We start from the raw sequence: 7,273 nt of genomic DNA, 5'->3' as shown, positions 1-7,273 counted from the left end.
TCATCCTTTAAATGTATGAAAAACAAAAACATATGACAATTGTTCACATAAAATAGATAGTAAACTTTTCCAAATGAACGTCCATTAAAATTATTAAAGTCTCTGATGAATATTTCCCGCGCAAATGTCATGGAATAGACCAAAACGAATTTTAGGTGTGTGTTGTCATTTAAAAAATCGGGTCAATGAACACAGTTAGATTAAATATATAAATATGTTAACTATATTTATATTGGTTTTTCAGAAAAGTGACTTTACCAGATTTTTTTTGTGGCAAACAACGGTAAATAGCCTATATCATCTTGACATGACATATGAAAACCCCTTATAATGGTGTGTGTATGGAATAGTCCATGGAATTGTCCAAACCGATACAGGTGAAATACGTAGAATAATATTGCTGTGTCTATTGTGGACACAGCAATAAAATCAGATTTAAGATCCTTATGAGCCCGTAGTAAAGTTAAAAAAACTGTAAAAAGCCTTATTAAATAAAATTTGCTCGATTAACCTTGAAGTGAAGACTAATAAAAATTTGCGTGTATAGTGAACCCCCTAAATAAAATAATACTGTGTTCTAGACCACTTCCCCTTTCGGTGATCTACAGAAATGATTTTTTACTATATAGTATGTTTTTTACTATATAGTATGTTAATAAATTGGTTCTTATTAATGAAAATTCATACTAAATATCTGCATTCCTGCAACAAATTTTGCTAACTTGATAGAAAGTATGGACCTTTGGTTCACTGTTTTTTTACAATTCAAGATGGAGGAAGACACCCATACCACCTTAAATAGATAATATGCATATGCAGGTAAATATTTTCTATTCTTTTGTAATAAATGGATTCTATTTGACATTGTACATGACATTTTATCTAGTATTTGCTCATTACAATTAAGATTTTAGTTGACATATAAACGAAGTAGTTTTTTTCAAAATAGACCTCATTTATTTGTTCATTTGAAAGAATGATATTTAAACTGTTCCCGGTTGAATAAAGCCTCTGTTTAGAACCAATGATAATTGATTTACACTTTTTGGCATTTGATTTCATACGATTCTAACGTGTGAATCGGGCGCTTGCTACAACTATTTTTATAATATATATTTTAAATAAAATATTCAAATACTATTAGGGTCCCACCGTGAGGGGACATGAAACACTGTACAGTATATAACATGACCGATATTATAAAAGACAAATGAAAATAGCATTAATAACAAAAATAATATTTTTTTGAATAACAACAAATGCTTACTTATGCACAACTCTTAATACAGTTGAGTTCTTACAAGACAGCAGCCATAGCAATTTCTCTTGGGAAAAATCCAAAATTGCGACATGATTCCGAAATAATGTGATATAAATAGTGTTTCTCTTTTTCATTTTGTGTAATAAAAGAGAAAAAGGACTTCGTCTTTAATACTACACTGCTGACAAGTCAACTAGTCTAATGTGTGGATGAGTACCTGGGTATCGTCCTATTTCTTTCTACAAGGGACGAGCTTATACCATAAATTCTGTTATTGATCACATAATTAATTGTTAAATGTTTTTTATCGAATTATTTTCCCCATCATCTAGGTTTTCAAAACACAGGAAGAGTTTTTAAAATCTGTTGGAGAGAGCCATACAATGACGATTTATGCTGAGAATATAAAGTTTTTAAATCATGCTGGTATGCTTCTAGTAATAAAGAAAATAAGTCTAAATTATCTAATCTATAACCAAAAACTCAAAATTTATTGGACTAATTAAGTTAAAATACAGTGGAAACCGAACAACTTCAGACAGGGCTGCAAAATTTTGTGTTTTATACACATTTACAGTTCCGTTACTCCCTCCACCATCCTATATGGGGTGCAAGTACTACCCACCCATACTCTTGATTCTTTAGTATACAGTTTATGTCACTTTTTCCAGAAATTCGTATGGTTTCCTCATACCACGTCCTTATAGATGCTCTTTAATCATTATTAGATTTTCAAAAATTCTGACCACAGTAGAAGAGCGTCTTCAGAAATACGTTGAAACTGTTTTTTTCCGCTTAGTGGTAATAAAGATTATGTGGATTCTAAAAAACTCAAAATATTTAAAAATAATTTTAAATATAGATCTTTTTCTGAAACTAGTTCTATCAAAATTTTATCCGCAATGCTTTTCAAACAAATAACGGTAGCATACACTATAAAAGTATTACTTTGGGATAACATACGCCTTTTTTTGAAGGTAGAAATTTTCAACAAATTATCGGTATTCCTATGGGAACAAACTGTCTGCCTCACCTTTTTATTTTCATGAGTTGGAGTTCCTTCGGAAAAATAGAAGATAAAAAAAGCCAGGTCAATTGATTTCACATTCAGATATATTGATTATGTTCTTCCCATAAACGATTCAAACTTTTTATGGTTGGGTTCCATTAATATTTCCCCCAGAACTAGAAATAAAAGAAACAACAAACATTTTTAGACTTGTATCTCAAATTAGACAAACTCTGTCATCTTAGTACCAGAATCTATGACAAACGAAACAATTTTGAATTTGAAATCATCATTTCCCATCTGAGTAGCAATATAAAACCAACTTCACCTTCATATATGGAAAATACATTTCCCAACTATCAAAGAGCTTGCAGCTCTACTCAGACTTTGAAAAACGTCACCAGTTTTATGAAAGTTGTTGAGCCAGGGGTTTGTCAAAGAAAGTCCTGTTCTTTTTCTAAAACCAGTTCATCGGAAGGTACAAAGACCTTGTTGATGAATATATTGTATGAACTTCACAAATAATACACGATGGTCTTGAAAAATAGATTTTGAGTCGTGACGTTGGTTGGTTGTCATCTTAAATAACGTGCCAAAGTATTCTTTTATCTTTTTTTACGAATAAAACTTTGACCTTTTAGTCTGTTTTTGGTGATATCCATTGGACTTGGCTTTGCATTTACACATCCCGTCATTGCGTTATTGTGCAATGGTATATTTTTGTATTCTTGTTTTTTCCTTTCATGAATGTGACCAACCTAAAAAAGTAAAATCACAAAAATACCGAACATAGAGGAAAATCAATTCGGAAAGTCCATAATCCCATGGCAAAATCAAAAAAACAAAACGCATCAAAAACGAATGGACAACAACTGTCATATTCCTGACTTGGTACAGACATTTTCAAATGTAGAAAATGGTGGATTAAACCTGGTTCTATAGAGCTAACCCTCTCACTTTAATGCCAGTCTTATCAAATTCCGTTATATTTACATTGATGCGTTAAATATACAATGAAATATCGGTCATCATCGTATAACAATTTTAAAAGGAACAATTTCACAGAACACAAAAACATCTACTATCTACGAATACATTTATTGATTTGAGTGTCTGACGTCAGAAATTTTCTATACGTCACATACATTTGTCGTTCAATGTGCATACAGGGTTAAAAAATCAAAATGATGTAAGAATAAATTTAAAAAAATAGACCGAGATTTAAACTAGTCAAAAAGTTATATAAAGAATTTATAAGAATCCCCAAAATAGATGATTCCATCACGCGATTGAATGATTTTGACGTTTGTGGTTCAACGTATATAGTAATTCATAATACAAATATATCATAATGCCATATAATAGAACAACATCATACTAACGGGATCTTTTAACGTAGAGCCACGTTATAAAAAGTTGCATACACAAAACAAACCACTAAAAAATGTAAGCCAATACACACTCATTGACGAGATGTATAAGTACCGAGCCACGTCAAACGGATATCACATAAAACCATTCACAGTAAAAGTAATATTAATAATAGAACAAAAACAAATGAAAGAACAATAAAACACGTTGTTAAGATGATAAACAACATCAGTACGCAGAATCTATACATCAATACCATCGTGTATTATTTGAAAAGTTGATACGGAATATTTATCAACAAGATCTTGGTACTTTCCGATGAACTTTAAAAAAAAAAGCACGAGATGTTCTTTGGCATACCCCTGGTTCATCAACTTTCTACTCAGACACTGATGACGTTTTACAAAACCTGAGTGGGAGCTGCAAGCTCTAGAATATTGAATAAGCTGGGAAATATATATCCCATATGCAGATGAAGTTGGTATATTGCTACTAAGGTGGGCGAAATTTATAATTTCAAAATTAAAATCTTCTCGTTTGTCGTAGATTCTGGTTCTGAGATTACTGTGTACGTCAAATTCGAGATATAAGTCTAACTAGAGGCTCTAAAGAGCCTGTGTCACTCACCTTGGTATATGTGAATATTAAACAATAGAAGCAGATAGATTCATGACAAAATTGTGTTTTGGTGATGGTTATGTGTTTGTACATTTTTTTAACTGAACATTCTTGCTGCTTACAATTATCTCTATCTATAATAAACTTGGCCTAGTAGTTTCAGTGGAAAATGTTAGTCAAAATTTACAAATTTTATGAAAATTGTTAAAAATTGACTATAAAGGGCAATAACTCCTAAAGGGGTCAACTGACCATTTCAGTCATGTTGACTTATTTGTAAATCTTACTTTGCTGAACGTTATTGCTGTTTACAGTTTATCTCTATCTATTATACTATTCAAGATAATAACCCAAAAACAGTAAAATTTCCATAAAATTACCAATTCAGGGGCAGCAACCCAACAACGGGTTGTCCGATTCATCTGAAAATTTAAGGGCAAATAGATTTTGACCTGTAAAACAATTTTACCTCTTGTCAGATTTGCTCTAAATGCTTTGGTTTTTGAGTTATAAGCCAAAAACTGCATTTTACCTCTATGTTCTATTTTTGCCATGGCGGCTATCTTGGTTAGTTGACCAAGTCACCGGACACATTTTGTAAACTGGATACTCCAATGATGATTGTGACCAAGTTTGGATTAATTTTGCCCAGTAGTTTCAGAGTAGAAGATTTTTGTAAAAGTTAACGACGACGGAAACAGGATGCCGGACACCACGTGTTGGGAAAAGCTCACTTGGACCTATGGGCCAAGTGAGGTAAAAATGACGCGGAAGAAACCGTGTCTGTTGTTTCTTTAATCTCTAGTTCTGGGGGATATATTAATGGAACCCAATCAGAAAAGTTTATGGAAAGAAAATCACCAATATATCTGAAAGTGAAATTAAATATTCTGGCTTCTTTGATCCTCTTGTTTTTGACAAGTGTCTGGAGGAACTCCGATTCATATGAAAATAAGAAGAGGTCGGAAAGAAGAGGCGCGCAGTTTGTTCGCATAGGAATGCCGATAATTTGTTGGAAAAGTGTACCTCCAAACTCAACAAATATGTTGTCGATAAGAAACTCCAGCATACTGACCACTTGTTCTTCTGTGTAGCATGTTTTACCTTTTTGGTTGTCACTATTAACGAAATATGCCTTATGAAATCCCAAAGTAATAAATTTATAGTGTGTGCTACCATTTTTATGTTGAAAGGCATTGTGAATTATTTCTTTAAGGCGATTTTTAAATTTCACATCAGGAATGGTGGTATCCCGAATTAGACTATTTACTGGATTTGTTTTAACATAATCAACACTACGTGTGCCACATGTGGAGCAGGATCTGCTTACCCTTCCGGAGCACCTGAGATCACCCCTAGTTTTTGGTGAGGTTCGTGTTGTTTCTTCATTAGTTTTCTATGTCGTGTTATGTGTACTATTGTTTGTCTGTTTGTCCTTTTCATTTTCAGTCATGAAGTTGTCAGTTTATTTTCGATTTATGAGTTTGACTGTCCCTCTGGTATCTGTCTTTCCTCTTTTAATGCCGTTTCATATAACAAAAGAAAGGCGAAATAACTTTCGTTTCAATACAGAATGAAATAAAGGGTTTATGTGATGTTGTCATTTTAATGTTATATCTAACATTGTCATAAAAGTGCGAGGTTTGGCTTGCCGCAAAACCAGGTTAAGGTGGCTAGGGCGTCTTAATTAAAACTGACAGAATTTTTTGATAACTTGTTAAGATAAAGCTTTTATCATGCTTTTTTCAAAACTGTATTAAAAAGTATGGGTCACCGGACTTTTTTTCACGCTACAGGTTGCGCAAAATTGTCAGATTTTGTATAGATTATTCATGGAAAATTAAATTTTGTGTGATAAAACGAAAACATACTATAAGAACTTTAAGATAAAATGTGAGAATATTGCTCTTATAACATGCTTTCAAATAAACAAAAGAAAAAATGGGGTCACCGAACTTGTTTTCTTGCTACATATCAAAATAGGTAAATTCATAACACTTTCTATTGTAAAATTTACTTTATCGGAGTTATCTCCCCTTATTTGGCAAAGTTTGAAAAAATCTAATCAAACACAAACAAGGCGTTTTTACAAAATTACAACTGAAGTTATGTTAAAACACACAATTTTCTATATTTATATCAAGTCTTTTACATAATTTACATACAACTCTCAAAATTTGCACATTTCATCAAATATATAGACCAAAGATATCTGCTTATTTAAAATCCAAGATTGAGGAAGACACCCGAGCCACCTTAAACTCACCGTTTTGTTCTAAAATGTTCAGTACCAAGTCAGGAAAAAGGCTGTTGTTCTCTTATCTTGTGTGTGTTGCATTGTTGTTTTTTGTTGCACAGTGTTGCTGTTGTGTTATTGTTTTCCTCTTATAGTTTATGTGTTTCTCGTTTGTATTGTTTTACATTGTCTTATCGGGGCCTCTTATAGCTGACTATGCGTTATGAGCTTTGTTCATTGTTTAAGACCGTACGGTGACCTATAGGTGTTAATTTTAGTTTAGTTTAAACATATTTATTTATAGTGGATTGGGAAACAAGTTTTGCAACTTATATTAATCCCTTTCCACTTTGCGGGTGCGAGTGCTGCCTTGTAGCGGCATTAGCCTACTCTTTTTCGAAATCTACAAGGGTGTCTTTAACGTGCAAGAGATATGGCTCTCTCTTAACACGGGTCAGCCATTTATCGTCCTCTTCCGACGGACTATCAGTTGTTAATGTTTGTGTCATTTTGGTCTTTTGTGGAAAGTTGTCTCATTGGCAATCATACCACATCTTCTTTTTAGTATTACCTCATATTTAGTTTGTAACTAGGATTTGTTTTCTCTCAATCGATTTATGACTTTCGAACAGCGGTATACTACTGTTGCCTTTATTTCAGACACAATAGTCGTTTTGCCAATTCCCGTTATTGACTCTGTAATTAGAGATCCCTCTCTCAGTTGGCTTCCTTGTTTATTCTTTAGTTTTCTATGTTGTGTCATGTGTACTATTGTTTG

The sequence above is a fragment of the Mytilus edulis genome, chromosome 2 (genome assembly GCF_963676685.1).
Source record: "Mytilus edulis chromosome 2, xbMytEdul2.2, whole genome shotgun sequence".
Taxonomy (NCBI): Eukaryota; Metazoa; Mollusca; class Bivalvia; order Mytilida; family Mytilidae; genus Mytilus; species Mytilus edulis.
Note: the sequence above shows the minus strand (reverse complement) of the source record.